We start from the raw sequence: 16,750 nt of genomic DNA on the forward strand, positions 1-16,750 counted from the left end.
ACCTTTGAGTAGAGATGTGGAAATGTCAAGGCAATATACTCTGTAGCTCTCTGGTGACAGATATTGTAAAGTGGGGGGACAGCAACTATCCCCCTTTTATTATTAATGCCTGAAAAGGCAGCTTAGAGTTTCATAATCTAGGACCTCCTTTAAGGTGAGAAGTGGGAATTACACAGCATAATTCAGTTGGCTCTTTGCGTGCCAAAAGTTAGTGTCTCGCTATTCCAATTTTTCCAAGCATAGGAAAAGTATAATTTTCATAACTGCATTTGAAAGTACAGTACTGGCAGGCTCTTAGTCCCAGTTTCATTATATAATTGAATTATTACTAATAAAAATTCTAGATCTTTCTAATACTGGCATCATATCTTACTATACAGACCAATATAAAGTCAGTTGAGTTGTGATAATTTAGTAAGCATATTTAAAAGTGTAATATAAGATTCATTGTAGGATATAAAACTATTTTAATTGTTCATGTCTCAATTTTACTATGGTAAAAGTGAGGATGTAGAACTCTTGCATTATTGAGTACTGTGTTGGAGGCCTTAAATTTTCTGTAGGAACAGGAGCCAAGTCCATCACTTGATTTATCATGGGTTTAGACTGTTTCCTGCAAAGTATAGTGTAAAATTCAAAACCACAGAATCCATAATGTCTTTATGTTAATCATTCTATCTTCTTATAAGCAGATGACTTAAAAAAAATAAAAGCAAAAGAGTTATTGGCATAGTTGAATAGAAAGGGTATCATGTTGATAGGCTAGAACAATGTCCCTTTTCAGTACCGGAAGTTCAAAGGTGAGTTGCTAGTACACCTTCCAGAACTGAATCCCGGTTCTTTCTCTTGGTCTCTAATGTAGGTGTGTCTTCTATCTATCTGATAATTTCATTGGATAATTAATAAAGAAACTGCCTGGCCCATCTGATAGACCGGCCCTTAGGTGGGTGGAGTAGACAGAACAGGAAGAGGAAGTGAGGTAGAAGGATCAGTCAGATGCTACGCCTCTCCTAAGTTAGACAGACTGCCATGCCTCTGCTCAGAGAGAGAGGCCAGATGCGATGAAGCTCCAGCCCAAGATGGACGCACGCTAGAATCTACCTGGTAAGGCACCACTTTGTGGTGCTACACAGATTATTAGATATGGGTTAGTCAAGATGTGAGTAAGAGGCAGAAAATAATGGGCCAGGCAGTGTTTAAAAGAATACAATTTGTGTTGTTATTTTGGGGCACAAGCTAGCCGGTGGCTGAGAGCCGGGCGGCAGGAAGCCACCCGCAGCTCATCACTACAGAATGGCGCCCACGTGGATAATTGAATCCACAGAAAGCCTGAGAAAGCTTGGGAAAGAATAGAGTAAAGCATGTTTTCTTGGTAGCAGCTATTTCTCAGGTTTGGCTTTGCTTGCTAGAGGTAAGAAAGCACTCTCATCTAAGAGAGACTTCCTGACTCAGCTTTAGCTGCAAAATCTTGCAGCTCTTTTAAGAGGTCCTGCCACGAAACACTTAAATGGTGTTGATGAAAAGCTGAACGTTTGTTTTTCGGTTTTCAGCCGTAGCAGGAAAAAAGCTGTGCCGTTTTAAAATGCCAGCTTTCTGGGCCGTCCCACCAGGGCAAACTCTGACTCTTTCAAGCAGGCGGTCCTGACTATGGAGCTTTTGAGTGTTGTTTAACATTGTTGCAGCTTGCTTGCTGGCAGGGACCATGAAATGCCATAGAGTTGTGGTGATAAACATGGCTCCTGCGGGTACCTCCGCCATGAGGCTAGAAAGCTAAGGCATGGGCTGGATCCAGCTGCCAAAGTTACGGCTTTAGTTCTACCAATTTTGGTGGGTAAATTAAAGACTTATGTGGTCACAAAAAGAGAGATATACAGTAAAAGAAAGATTCAGTGTCAAAGAAAACATCAAAATGGTTTACAATGTGTTGAAAATATATGCAGGCTAAAGGTTAAAGTTCTTATGGTAGAAAAGGAAGAAAGAAAGGAGTTGGGTGTGGTAGTACACACCTTTAATCCCAACACTTGGGAGGCAAGGTAGATTGACCTCTGTTACTTCAAGGTGTGGCAGCACACACCTTTAATCCGAATGCCTGGGAGGCAGAGACAGACAGATCTCTGTGAGTTCAAGGTGTGGTAGTACACACCTTTAATCCCAGAACTTGGAAGGCAGAGGCTGATGGATCTCTGAGAGTTCAAGGACAGCCTGGTCTGCAGAGTTATTCCAGGACAAAGATATACAAAGAACTTATCAAAAAATAAAAGTAAAAATAAACGAAATAGAGGTTAAAATAAAGCCGTACAAAGATGGAAAATATACGGAGAATCTTGATACTGTATACTATTATACTCTCTTTGAATTGTTTGAATGCTGAGGAAGAAGCAATAACTGCTAAAAGATATTTGTTTATAAATGCTGCTGAACTAATCCAAGATAGATATTTTGAAAATACCTTGACTTCAGAATTTAGATCTAAGGATATGATGCTTTGGAAAGGAGTTTCTTTTGTTTTTACAGAAAATGAGACCGTGTGGATTGCTTCTATCCCAATATGGTATGATAGACCACGGCCTCCTGAAAGGTTGCTGTGAACACCTTCAGAAAATTACTTCACCCAACTGATGCCTGAGATGAACCTGGCACACAGGTTACACCATGAAAGATCTGATTAACAGCGTCCCCATTCAGCAGGAAGCAGTTTGGAGAGAAATAACTGCGCCCATTTTCCCAAATATTGTTTATAAATGTTCTTTTACATTTAAAGGGGGATATAATATGGAGATGAGTAATTTGCATTGATATGGATTTGGCTTTAGTGATTTAAATTTAAGGTCAATTTTGTTATATGTATATGTATTTCTGATACTGATTAATGTATTGTGATTGTGTAGTTCATTTAAAAATGTAATGTATATAGGTTGTTAATGGATAGTTATCAATATTAGTAAAACTTGTAGTTATGTTAGTTAGATTTTCTAGCTATATAGAGATTTATTTAAGTTACATAGGCATTCTTCATATCTTTCAAAGACTACAGAATATCGCATTTTAGATGTTTTAATAACTTAAGGCTTTTCATGACAATGAGACACATCAGCTCCTGGCAGCACCAATCTACTTCAAGAGGAAGATGGGCATCGAAGAGGATCCTTATGGAGTTTGATAGCCACTTGGGCAAGAAACTGCTCTTGCCTGGACTGTTGGCAGAAACTGGACACAAAGAACCCAACGAGAGAGGACTGTTGAACTTGCCTAAATGTGAGATGATTCTTTGGGGTTCCTAATTCAAGAAAGAGTCTGCGAGACATTCTGAAGGACACAGCAGATAGTGACTGAACTACCTTTGAAATTTCCTGATCATGGAAATGTCTGCTGGAAACTATGGGCCTGTAGGCTGAAGATGGATGCCCCAACAGTACAAAAGAACTTTGGGTGACTGTCCAGGCAGTGAGATGTCTCTGTCATTTCTAGAGTTTTGGAAGTAGCTTACTTCTTGTTCACCTAGGTAATATTATATCCTTTTGGAGTCTTTGATGGAGTTGAAGAATAAATAGATAGTTATAGTTTTCCTTAGTTATGATAAAAGATAAAGTAGATATAAATATTGTAACTGTAATTCTTACTTGATAACTGTTTTGTTATATGTAATTTTACTATGTTAAAGTGAAAGCTTTTCTTTTTTGTTTAAACAGAAAAAGGGGAAATAATGTAGGTGTGTCTTCTATCTATCTGATAATTTCATTGGATAATTAATAAAGAAACTGCCTGGCCCATCTGATAGACCGGCCCTTAGGTGGGTGGAGTAGACAGAACAGGAAGAGGAAGTGAGGTAGAAGGATCAGTCAGATGCTACGCCTCTCCTAAGTTAGACAGACTGCCATGCCTCTGCTCAGAGAGAGAGGCCAGATGCGATGAAGCTCCAGCCCAAGATGGACGCACGCTAGAATCTACCTGGTAAGGCACCACTTTGTGGTGCTACACAGATTATTAGATATGGGTTAGTCAAGATGTGAGTAAGAGGCAGAAAATAATGGGCCAGGCAGTGTTTAAAAGAATACAGTTTCTGTGTAATTATTTTGGGGCATAAGCTAGTCAGGAGGCCGAAAGCAGGGTGGTGGGAATGCAGCCCACAGCTCATCACTACAGGTCTCTCTCTGGATGAACTACCTGTTTATGTTTTGTATATGTACATTTACTATGCTAAGCATTTAGGAAGTCTTTTTCTTCTGAAATATATTCAATCTTTTATAGGCAAGTGACCCATCACTCCAGGGAAAGCTGATGACTTAACTCTGAGTTCGTAAGAGTCCCTCTTATTTACCAACATTTTATATTCTTGCTGTTACTTTTTCTCATCATATTATGTTAAGAGTAAAAAGTCATTATCACTTTATTATTATATTACTAACCTAGAATTTAAAATATATGATATTGATAGTGAAACTCCATTATCTCTCTTGTCTTCAAGTACCTGTACACAAGTAATCTCAATTATTTCTCCTATCAATGCATACAGTTTAGATTTCATGAACAGTGATGTATACTTCTTATGTTCAAAATGCACTTTGAGATTCAGTATAGTCCTTAAGGAAAAAGGTATCCATGGGAATAAACATTTCTTTCTGCAACAGTCTGAGGCATCCATGAGGGAAGGGACAACTTTAGCAGGAACGAGGAAAAAGTGACGTCACACTCTGGGCAAATGTTTCTTTGCTCCTATTTATTATTGCTGTTACTTTCACTTTGTACTTGCAATAGAATTGATGGTTGCTCAGTAAACACATGTGCATTCAGACACACACAGCCTAGAAAAGTATCATAGAATGAGAAAACTCACAAAAGAAAGGATAACAGAAGGTCCAGCTGCCAGCTAGAAAGTAGAAGGGAGTTTCCACACACAAGCATTAGATTTCATTTTAAATTTTCCCACTGCCAAGGTTAAAAAGGAAATCCGCTTCCATTAACTGATAAAGTGGAGTATATCAGCTCTTCATTAGAGAAAATCTTTCCTGGCACTAAATTCCGAAAGAGGATTTATCGTGTGTACCATTATTTGAGATGCTGACTCCCATAATGAATAGTGGCTTTGCCGACAGATCCTCGCCAGATCATTTGTTACATCAACCTGCGAGAAAAGCTAGGGGCATAATATTACATTGTGATCAGAGAATCAATTTGTGTTTGGAGCCCTGGAGACACTTGGGGAGGATGGAATGGAGAAACAAATTCAATCATGTGGAAACAGAAAAAAATTAATTGGTTCAATGCTGTCACAATAGATGCAAACCCTTGTGTGTTGTGAGTAGTATCACTAAGGGCACATGTTTCAAATTTCATCATGAAATTTCGATGGTGAAAAATAATTTTTAAGTCCCCCCTGCCTTTTCCACTTGAGAAGAGAGAATGCTGAGTAGCCAAAATCAGCTAATGGCCAAGTAATTGCTTGCACTGTGCTGCGAACCTCCGACCAGTCCCTTTGGAGCCTGTTATTAACCTGGAGTTGCTTCTTCATACACGAGTGCTGTTCCTCCTCCTGCTCCAAACCCACGTGGACTGTCAGTGTTAGAATCTCCTCCCTGCTCGACTGCCCTTAAATGATTCTCCCTGGATGGGTCTGCCATTCTCTCCTCTACTTCTTAACTGCTTGCTTTCATTTTCCTGTTTGGTCTTTCCTCCTCTGCCAGTCTTCCAGAGTTCTGTTCTTAGCCTAGTTTCTCTCTCTATCTCAGCCTTAACTCCCACATATATTCCTATTTTTTGCCTCTGGCATTTGAGCTTTCAACTAATTTGCTCGACTGCCTATGTGTACCGAAAATATTCCCTGGCGTTCTATCCTAAACAAACAAGTTCAGAATTGCACTCCCTTTGCTGTTCCTAACCATATTGCTCATGTCCTGGTATTAACAGCTAATGACTCTGCCCGCCTTGCCATACCATGGGTAAAAATGGTAGAAAAAAAACTCAGTTTTCCTTATATCCATCCTTCTTCTTTATCCCCATCTCCCCAAGATCAGGAAGTTTTGGCTCCTTGTGCTTCCCCGATTTGCCACGTCTCTTCTCTTAGAATGCCACCGCAATACTTTGGGGCCCGGGTTCCTCTTTGTATAGATCAATAAAATAAGCCCCCTTGACCTGACTCGCTTCACAGTTGCTCCCAGTGAGTACAGCCTCCTCTGAAATAGGACGCGTTCTTCCACCAGGCCTCTCTTTGATGATGCTCCCCTCCTTTCCGTCCTCTGGTCCTCTGGCATTTCATCACTACATCAGGATTACGAGCGCGACTGCAAAGATGCCTTTTCGTTTGGACCCTGCTGATTTCTCCTTTCTCTCTTTGCAATTTACATCCTTTTACTGGCGGAATTGCTCCCATTTCCTGCACTCACACACGCTCTCTTATTTTGTGGCTTTGTGCATTGGCTGAAGTCCTGGTGTGACCGCCCCATCTTTCTTCACCTGTTCTTCCTCATCATTTAAGAACAACTCAAGCAACAGTTCCGTCTCCCACAGGAAGCCCCTTGTAAAACGCCCTGGAGCTAAACGGCTGTTGTCTGTGGTTCCAGAACAAGGGATGCAGACCTTCTATTCGTGGTTTTTCCATGTACTCCTTGTTTCCTTCATTTATGCTCTCCTAAAGAGCAGGAGTATCTTCTCGTTAAATTATTTTCCACATATCAACAAGTTCAGTGTGTAGAAAAGATCTCCAATTTGAATGCAATAAGCATTTACTGAAGTAAGTTGCTGTCCCCAATGTTCCCCTTTACTAAATGTATATCTTAATAAAGGCAAATGAGAATAATGCAAACTGAATGTGCTTAAAATCTATTAGCTGTTACAGAAGAAATATTTAACAGGTTTTCCCAGAATGTGAATAGTAAATCTTCTCCAATTACCTCTGATCATTTTGTACCATACTAGCTAAAGTTTGCATCTGAATAATAAAATTGATGTTTATCCTAAGTTATATTTTCAGATTCTAGTTTAGAGGATGTATTATAAATGTTTTTGTTTAATAAGTTTATACCTTGACATCAAAGGTAACAAACATTCCTGAGTATTTTGAACAGCAGTTTCTTATAAAATAACCCATATATCTTATTCCCAAACTCAAATTATAACTTTACATGGAGTTTGATTCATTAGATTAAAAAAATAGGTCTAACAAAAATAATTTAATATTCCTTAAAATAAGGTAAAACGTCATACTGTGGACAGTAAGTATATGCTAGAATATAGTACTGTTGGTATTAGAATGAAATAAGCTTGGGTTTATTTGCTCCAATTTACTTATCTGTGTAGAATATTGAGACCATGATAAATTCAGTGTGCAACACTATAACTGATTAATGCCAAAGCTGGAAGGAAGATTGGGCTTCTCCCAACACTCTGTCCTGTATTTAATGTATGCTCAATAATGCAGGCTGTCATTTCTGCTAAACATGAGCCTGAACAAACCCAAGTGCATACCAAGAGACACATTCCAAACATGGAGTAGTTAAGTAAGTTCTGCTGCTATTCCTACTGGACCACAGGGAGAGTAGACAGCCCAATTTCCAAACAAGTAAAATCACTAAGAAGATGTGTCTTCCTGTTTTCCTAATTTAATTCAAATGCCATCAAGGAGTTTGCACTAAAATAAATATGAGAGAAACAATTATATCTTTAGTATGAAATTTAGTAACTATAAGCAAGACAATATTAAAATGCAAATATTATTCATTATTTACAAAGAAGCAATTCTCTTGGTAGTTAAACTGGGATCAGGATATAAGTAGGCTACCCAGCCCCTCAGCTACAAAAGCAAATAGTTCTTAGATGTTTAATGTTATTCTCCTATATATTATTAAAATACATGGTATCAATTTTTTGTAATAAAACTTCAGTGACAGTGTTTATCTTTATAGGCATTTATGATTAAATTATCAGAGGTCTACCTGTTGTTTACTATCTCCTCAGAACTCTATTTATGAAAATAGTCATTGTCACCTCTTTTCTAAGTCTTAAATCATAATAATTCTTCAAATAAGGAGCTGGGGCAAGGCTCAGTGCTCCACTGGTACTTCAGGTGCCAAAAATCACACAGGAATTTGGGTCATTTCAGACAGGAGGGAGGTATTTGATGACACACAACTAAAAATGTCTTGGCTTAACCAAACACTTAAAAGACAGAAGAAAATATGTTTTAATGTTTATGCTAAAATGAAATTGAGACGATGTTTCTGTATGCTTACAACCAGCTAGACTATCCTGCTGCTCCCTTGAAATGAAAATTCTTAATTCTGAATAAACATGGTCAGTCATCACAAATTCCTACAATTTTAGTGTCCCCCCTGCTACAGGAGCTAACCAACTGCTTTTGAATTATATGTAATATTCACATACATATTCACATACGTATTGCATGAATGTCTCTGAAAGTATATACATACACATGAAGATTATGGTGGTTTGAGTGACAAATGTCCCCCAAAGGCTCAGACATTTGGTTCCCAGTTGGTGTCTCTTAGGAGATACTGAGGAGGACCATGCTTGCTAAAAGAAAGAGGAGCATCCATGCTGGAGTAAGCAGAAGTGCCACTTTCTGTTTGGTCTCTCTTTGTCATATTTGAGTTTGGATATGTGATCTCTCAGCTTCCTGCTCTAGCTGCTATGTCTGTCCAGTGTCATGACTACCTAGCACGACAGACTTCTAGCCCTCGGTAACCATAATACCGAGTGAACTCTCCTATTACCTACCTTGGTCATTATACCTTAGCCCAGCAACAGCGAAGCAAACAAACACAGACATATATGCCTGTGTAAATACCCATTCATGTATGCAGGTGTGTATGTCTGTATATTTATGTATGTGTGTCTGTGTGTGAGCTTACTACATCCATATATAAAATATATACTACTATGCTTGAGAAGGGAAACACTGGCATAACCTCATTCTCTTCACTGTGTTTTTATTTTAAAAAAAATTAAAGTTTTTAACTTGTAAAGATGCTGAGTCTCTCCTAGCAATCGTCTTTTATTACAAAGTAGTTGTGAAGAAACCTATCTAAGAACATCTCCACTCTTAGGAAAAGGGAGACACATTTTTTTCCACACCTACTTAAACAGGAAGAGGACTTAAATAAATGAAACTCATTTACATCAGACCTACACCCAATTCAATACAATTATTTAAGGACATTTCATCACCTAGCCCACTTTTCTGTGTTTCCCAAAATAAAACAGTGGAACTTCTTTAGTTTAGCCATTTTCATAAATACATTCTTTAAAAGTAAACAGTGGCCAGTTTCCTGGATTCTATACTTTGTATCCGAGACCAACCTTAATAAATTTTAGAGCTTATTGAATACTTTGAGCAAAGTTTTGACAGAAAAGATAAAAATCTGTTGAAAACACTCTAATTCTTGTAAGTCCTCTTCTGGCTCTTCATCTGAATATAAGCAAATTTGACAGTCAGCTTTGTGTCTTGTGGCCAGTGCTATACCGCTCAGGATCAAGAGTTGGAAAGTCATTCACTTAAGTTTCTTGAGGTCCATTGTGTGAAAGGCCTTGTACAACGGACCCATGGGAAGCAGTTCATATGAACCTCACTACTGAAGATCTGTAATTATTCTGTGACGCTAGACAAAACGACACCTGAAAAGTACGTCCACACATGCCCCAAACAAAATGTGTTTGTACAGGGGTTTAGCTTTCAGTGTAGAATCAGGGCTGAGCGCCTATAGTCAAGGCACATAGTTCTGTGAGTATCAAAAAATGCATAAAATGTGAGGGAGAGCTAAATTTCTGCAAGATAACAGGGAGGTTCAACATACTTGCTATGTTTTACGTTGGTAAATATATCTTCTGACTGCATTTGATTGCACCCAGTCCCACATTTTTACATGCGAACAAGAAAGATCTGTAGAATGTATTTCAAACTCATTTAATGAAAACGGAAAATAAGGACTCAACAGCAATCAGAGAAAAACCGTTAGTGTAAATAAAAGGCCATCTTAGCTTCTCCAGTATAAACCAAGCTTTTTAAGAGGCACCAAAGTGAAAGGTTGGCTTATTTTACTTTCTTTTCTACTACGTTGACGGTATCCATGTATCATGGCAATATTAACATTCAAATCAATCAGGATGGGAAGAGTGCCATAGTGTCAATTGTGAAAGCTTTCAGAAATTGCATGGGGCAGAGGAAACATGATCTTGCTTCTGGGGTGGCAAACAGCCCACCACCATTAGATAGTTCAAGCGCCATGTCCTGCATCCTGTTAAATGTAACTCAATCAGCTTGACTTTGGCGCAGGGTTTTTATTTTCATCCTGGCGTTCCAGCCCTAAAACATTCTAAAGCTTTTGCTTGTTTAAGGCTTCGACGTGATTATTCTTATAAAATAATTAGTGATATTTGAGCTTCTTTCTGATCGACTCTGTTCAGAGGGAGGTGAAGCAGCTTTCCGTGTTCACTGAATTCACATTCAAAACACTGTGTTTTTGAAAGCCACATAATGGGGTGAATTTAAAGACTTCATGGTTTTTGTTTAAACTATATTTGATCCTGCTACTAACCGCCAGCGATTTTAGAAAGGCTTTTTATGGGTTGTTCTTAGGCATAAAAAACCTTGTAATTTTATTCAGTAGGCAACAAATATGTGTCCATATTTTGTTCTGTTTTTAGGAATTATGATGATTATTAAGAAAAACTAAAAGATCAGCATGAATGACTATCTAAGTCCGGAGATCTGTACCACTCATCCTGTGCTGTAAAATGATACTTTGTGGCAAACTGATACACGGTGTTAAGCACTGTCTTGTATTCTGCCCTGCCTTTAAAGCAGATGCCTGATGGAAGGTGGAAGGACCCCTGTTGGAGCTATCACAGCAGAAATTCCACAGGATGGAAAACTAACTTACTCACCAGCCAATCAGGGTTCCCCAGAGTTGGGAAAACAGCATGAAACAATACATGCTGAACAGTTAAAACACAAAAGAGAGCTATTGACCTACTTGATGTAATGGCATAAAATATAAATAGTAGCAGGAGATAGCCCCTTAATAATTGTACAGGAGTTTCCCCCATTGACCCTAACTTCTCTGCTTCATAAAGTTAAGTATTGTTGGGACTAATTGAGTCCTGGCTTTCAGCTGCTCTTCCCTGCTAGAACCTTCTAATTGAAGTTACTAGAAGCTGTGCCTAGCTTAAAGGATCAGAGGATGGGATTTTCATCTGTTGGCCACTGACTGCAGTGTATTTAACCCTCCATGGTGCTAGTAAAGAGGGGCTTTTGGTACCAGTGTTGGAAGGTCTGCGTGTCGGTCTGTCTCTGCGTGTGTTTCCTCCACCTCCAGCCCCTTGCCCGAAGCTCCCGAACTGGGTTTTAGCGCATAGAGCACAGACGCGGGGGCGCGGTGCGTGGCAAAGTATGTCACTTATCTGGGAAAATAATTTTTCCTGAAACATAAATAAGACTGGGTCATGGGGCCTGTAACTTAGGTTATTAAGAGCCACTCCCACATTGATGATGTAGCCAGTAGTCGTAATGGGTCTTTGAGCAGCTCATGGCTAAACTTAGCAAAAGGAATGCCCTTCTCTCCCAACTGTACAAGCTGCAAAAAGTGGCAGATCACACATCCACATCTGGTCATGGGAGTCACCAGCAATTTGTTAAGTGGTGAAATGGCATTTTCCTATAAACTGCAGCTACCTGGGCTGGAGAGATGGCTCGGAGGTTAAGAGCATTGCCTGCTCTTCCAAAGGTCCTGAGTTCAATTCCCAGCAACCACATGGTGGCTCACAACCATCTGTAATGAGGTCTGGTGCCCTCTTCTGGCCTTCAGGCATACACACAGACAGAATATTATATACATAATAAATAAATATTTTTTAAAAAAACTGCAGCTGCCTGCAGTTGCAAGGCTAGCTAACAAAGCCATGCTTGCTTTCCTGGGTCATGGGATCTGTGCTCACCTCATTACTTGTTTAATTTACATCATCTTAACCTGTATGGTCAAGTAAATCATACATGATATGCAAATTCTTTTGCATTTAAAATGAAACAAGCGAAGGACACATTTTCAGAAATAAAGTTAATAGCAGCCACGATTTTTCCTCATTTCAATAGACTCTGTGGTTTCTGCTGCAGTAATTCTCAAGAACTGTTCTGTAAAAGGTCATATCAGAACCATACTTTTCTTCCCAATCTCCATGTGGTACCCTACCCCACAGGCTATGAGTGCAGTCACACTGCACCTTGCCAGCAAGAGGAAACTAGGTAGGGATGCTAGCGTCATGGCTGTCCTTATATTTGAGATGACAAACATCTGATTTGACATCATGATGGAAGAGGGAGATTAGTGCATTTCTAAGAAAATTTAAATTGATATTATGTCATTAGAAATGTGAGTTTCAATGTATGTGTTTTCATAATTTGTAGTGCCTTCTTTGCAGAGAGTTGCATGAGCAGCATTCTAAAATCTGCTAGTCTGTTTGAGAAAAGATCTCATGTAACCCTTCCAGGACGGCCTGGTACTTTCCATATAGCCAAAGATGACCTTGTACTTCTGCATCCTCTTCCTAAGTTCTGGGATAAGAGGCACATATAATAGGCTACCACACCCATAACACCTCCCTTATGTGGCACTGGAGATTGACCTCTAGACTTCATGTATGGTAGACAGACAGTTTATTGGCTCCGCTAAATCTTTAGGCACATTATTAGTTTAAAATAATAAGAATAACAAACTAAAGAGCTCCACCCCCGCCCTGCTTTTACACTCTTTCCATCCCCTCTTCTGTTGGATTCCCTGAGCTCTGAGGGGAGGGATTTGATGGAGATATGTCATCTAGAGCTATGTGTTCCAAGTCTCTCTGTATAATGCCTGGATCTGGGTCTCTGCATTGGTTCCCATCTGCTGCAGGAGGAAGCTTCTCTGATGACACTGAATAAGGCCCTGCTCTTTGAGTATAACAGCATAGCATTAGGGGTCTCTTCTATTCCTTTTTTTTCCTCTTCCTTCCTTCCCTCTTTTCTTCCTTCCTCTCTCCCTCCCTCCTTCTCTCTTTCCCTCCCTCCCTCCTTAACTCCCTTCCTTTCTTCCTTCCTTCCTTCCTTCCTTCCTTCCTTCCTTCCTTCCTTCCTTTCTTTTTGATGAATAATATTTGGTCTACTCCAGATCTCTGGGCAATCTAGTCTCTGGTTCTTGGTCCTGCAAGCAGTGTCAGGTGTGGGATCTATCTCCTGAAGTGGGCCAAGAATACCAGAAGAATGCAACCCTCTAAATCAATTGACTAAGGCTCATATGAGCTCACAGAGTTTACAGCAGCCAGAGCCTACATGGGTCTGTGCCAGGTCCTCTGCATATATATTATAGCCTTTGGTTTTAGTAGTTATATGGGACTCTAGATTGTGTGAATAAGTATATCTCTGATTCCTGTGCTTTCTCCCGGGGCTCTTTTCTTTCAATTGGTTTGCCTTGTCCAGCTTTGATGTAGCTGTTTTCTTTTATCTTACCATATTTTATTTTATTTTATTATATTTTATTTTATTTTGATATTTTATTTTGATAAAAAAAAGGGCTGCAGTGTTAGGAACGTTGAGGACCACTGATTTAAAGGAATGGGATGACCCCAGCTAAGACCCCAAACAATAGTGGAGAGGGTGCCTGAACTGGCCTTCCCTTGTAATCAGATTGAGGACTACCTTAATTGTCATCATAGAATCCTCATCCAGGAACTGATGGAAGCAGAAGCAAGGATCCACAGCTAAGCATTGGACCAAGCCTCTGGAGACCAGTTGAGGAAAGTGAGGAGCAATAATATGAACAAAAGGGTCAAGACCATGATAGGGATACCAAACAGCTGACCTGAGCTAGTGGGGGCTTACTGACTCCACACTGATAGCAAGGAAATCTACATAGGACCAAACTTGACCCTCTGAATGTGGGTGACAATTGTGAGACTTTGGCAGCCTCTGGGGTCACGGGCAAAAGGACCAGGATTCATCTCTAGTGCTTGAACTGGCTTTTTGGAGTCCATTCTCTTTGGAGGGATACCTTTCTCTGTCTAGATATAGGGGGTGAGGGCCTTGGTCCTGCCTCCAAGTGATGTGTCAGACTTGTTGGCGCCGCATGGGATGCCTAACCCTCTCTGAAGAGTGGATGAGGTGGGAGGGGGAAAGGTGAAATGGGAGGAAAGGAAGGAGTAGGAACTGATATACGTATATAAAATGAGAAAAGATCATTTTAAAAAAATAACTATTTTTTTAAAAAATGGATTAGAACAGCAGCTAATTCTATAGTCTACATTCTAATGCGTGAGACCATAAAAGCTAATATAATTAAACTTGCAAAAGGACAATGTTTATGAAACGATTTATTAAAGTTGTGAAATGTATAGGATGTAATATTTTCAGTGTCTGACATATATCCCCTGATTTTATTAGTTAGTTAACTAATGAATTCATTAATTGAATACTAGATACTATTTATCCAGTGTCAAATACTCTTTTTAACATATAAGAGAAGCTAGTTTGTGTTCTTGAAATCATAGATAACTAAGAAAATCTATGATATAAGTTAATATGGATAATAATAACCTATGCACTCAGCATCATAAAAGCCTAGGACAAAGGAGCTTCCAAAATATTTGTAATGCCTTGCTGAAAATGATGCAAAATTTTATCTTTGAGTGTAGAAGATCTTCTATCCCAAGTCCACAATGCAAATTTAGCCATAGGAATATTCATTTCAGGTGACACACTGGCTAGGAATCAGGAGGAACTCATTAAAACATATGAAAGCTCTCTCTCTACTGAACGTTTTCTACTATCATAGGGAAGGTATGTCCCAAGGTAATGAGAACAGATATAGGAAAAGGTGAACTAGTATAGCATAGGAAACTATTAAAAATGAAACATGGTTAAAAAGCTTGTTTCTAGGTGATCTGTGTGACATGCTACATTAGGAGTACATGTCATTATCCTCAAGAGCCTAGAAATTGGTTCTAGCCATCATGACTGGCACTTGGTAGTGAATGAATGAATAATCACTAAAGAAACCATGTGAGAAGTGAGGCAAATGAATTGTTTTTCATTGTTATTGGGTTGAGGATGAAGAACTGTGTACAGAATTGTGTCTCCTCAATCAAGTTGGGTCCGTGGAACTGTACATTGTTACAAGAACTTACAAACTCACACCATAAGATCAAGGAACAGGCTGCCACATTTAGCTTGGTTAATTCAGTTTTGCAAGAATTTCTCTTTTTTTTTTTCACTTGGGATTGAATTAGGTTTCATGATATCATTGAACTTACAGTGGTTAATGTAAAAGTCAGTGTGACATTACAAAATTAACAGATTCTTCTAAATGCCTCACTTTCATTATCAACAAAGTTGACTGTCTTCAGCATGTACCTTGTAATGTTCCAAAGCATAAATATACTATGGAATGACGAAAATGTAGCTAATTACTATGCACTTTACTCCAGAGTTATTAATTTTGTGGTGAGAACAAGTTATAGCCATTATCTACACAGCTTTCAAAGTGTGACGTGTTATTAGCTGTAGTCATGGTGTTGTATAGGTCTACCAAAAATGTCTAATGTCTCATCTATGGAAGTTAGAATTATGCCTCTCATTTCAAAGTGCAGAGAGGGAGAAACTAAACAAAATGTCTTCCTCAGACCTCTCCCCTCAGGTCTTGGAAATCTGTGCAGAGGGAGGAAGTGGTGGGAATCTTGTAAGAGTCACAAAGAACGGATGGCACCAAGGAAACGCAAAGGGATTGACTCACATGTGAGCTCACGCTGCGACAGCACTCACAGGGCCTGCACAGGTTCAGGTCAGATGGACTCCCAGTGCAGACAGGGGGAAGTGGACATAGGCCCCATCACTAACCCAGAAACAACCTCCAATGACAACTGCTCACGAAGACAAAATCAGTTTTCTCGCATCGCAGAGAGTTTCTTTCACTGGTTGCATAAACCACACTTCCGGGCTAGGCCCCATGTCCAGCAAATAGATGGGTCAACACAAAATGAATGTAATGGGGTTGTGTAGATTTTTGTTTCTTTCTCTTATTGCTTTGTTTGGACATGTTTTTCTTACTATGCCTTTGCTTGTATATTATCATTTTAAATTGTTTGTGTGTGTGTGTGTGTGTGTGTGTGTGTGTATATTTGCTTTTACTTTGTTGATTTTTTTTCCTGTTTTGTTTGTTTTTGAAGCCATAGAGAGAGAGAAAGGAGGCCACGAGTTGGGTAGGTGGGCAGGTGGAGAGGACCTAAGAGGAACTGGGGAAGGCTAAACTTGATCAGAATATAACAAAATATTTTTAATAAAAGAAAAAAAGCACATTATTTAACATCATAAGTACGTAAATAAACTAGTGCTGTCCTTACGCCAATGGCCATGATACGTTAGTTCACTAGCAAAGCTTCAGTTGAGATAATACAATTAAAAACTATGTAAGGAAACAATTGTACATTGCAGACATCATTTTTGTCTCAAAGAAGGATTATAAAATTCAGATAGAAATTGTTGGGTTTTTTTAAGCTCCCTAAGTCTCTTAAACCACCTGTAAATTTGAAGAGAAACAATCCAGAGACTAGTCATGGTTTCACCTGAGTCCCCAGCTCAACCCTTTCCTCCAGAACCTGTCCCTTGCAGAGATAGAAAGCTAGAGATGGGATCAAGTTTCTTCCCCTGAGTCAGCTGGGGAAAAGGAAAGAGAATGAAACCATGTCAATTGACATTCTTTTCAGGGCTTAATTTTAT

This window comes from Arvicola amphibius, chromosome 18 (assembly GCF_903992535.2).
Source record: "Arvicola amphibius chromosome 18, mArvAmp1.2, whole genome shotgun sequence".
Lineage (NCBI taxonomy): Eukaryota > Metazoa > Chordata > Mammalia > Rodentia > Cricetidae > Arvicola > Arvicola amphibius.